Source organism: Tupaia chinensis, unplaced genomic scaffold (genome assembly GCF_000334495.1).
Source record: "Tupaia chinensis unplaced genomic scaffold, TupChi_1.0 Scaffold000067_1, whole genome shotgun sequence".
Taxonomy (NCBI): domain Eukaryota; kingdom Metazoa; phylum Chordata; class Mammalia; order Scandentia; family Tupaiidae; genus Tupaia; species Tupaia belangeri.
The window spans coordinates 568,818-569,175 of NW_006159526.1; the positions used below are offsets into that span (position 1 = coordinate 568,818).

A 358-nucleotide genomic window follows, 5' to 3' on the forward strand; every position below is an offset into this window, starting at 1 on the left:
AGGACAGCACCCCCACAGAGATGCAGCGGCTGACCAAGTACCCGCTGCTCCTGCAGAGCATTGCCCAGAACACAGGTGCGCAGCCTGCCTTGGCCGGTCCTTCTCTAACCTCATAAGCAGGACCTTCCCGGTTGGGGGTTCACCCAAGCTGGTCTCTCCCTTGCCCACAGAGGAGCCCACAGAACGGGGGAAAGTGGAGCTGGCGGCCGAGTGCTGCCGGGAAATTCTGCACCATGTCAACCAAGCCGTGCGTGACATGGAGGACCTGCTGGTGAGCCTGGGCCTGGCCCCCTCGCCTTGGCCCCCACGAGGTCCCCATAGTGCTTGGCTTGTCCCAGTAACACCCCCCCTCTACCAC

The 358-nt window shown here is 63.4% G+C and overlaps 1 protein-coding gene across 9 annotated transcripts in view; it reads left to right on the plus strand.

Moving 5' to 3' along the window:
• The window catches only part of ARHGEF1 (Rho guanine nucleotide exchange factor 1), a 42,214-nt gene that overhangs the window by 38,640 nt on the left and 3,216 nt on the right, over nucleotides 1-358 (plus strand). The gene's annotated exons all lie outside the window — the stretch shown is intronic.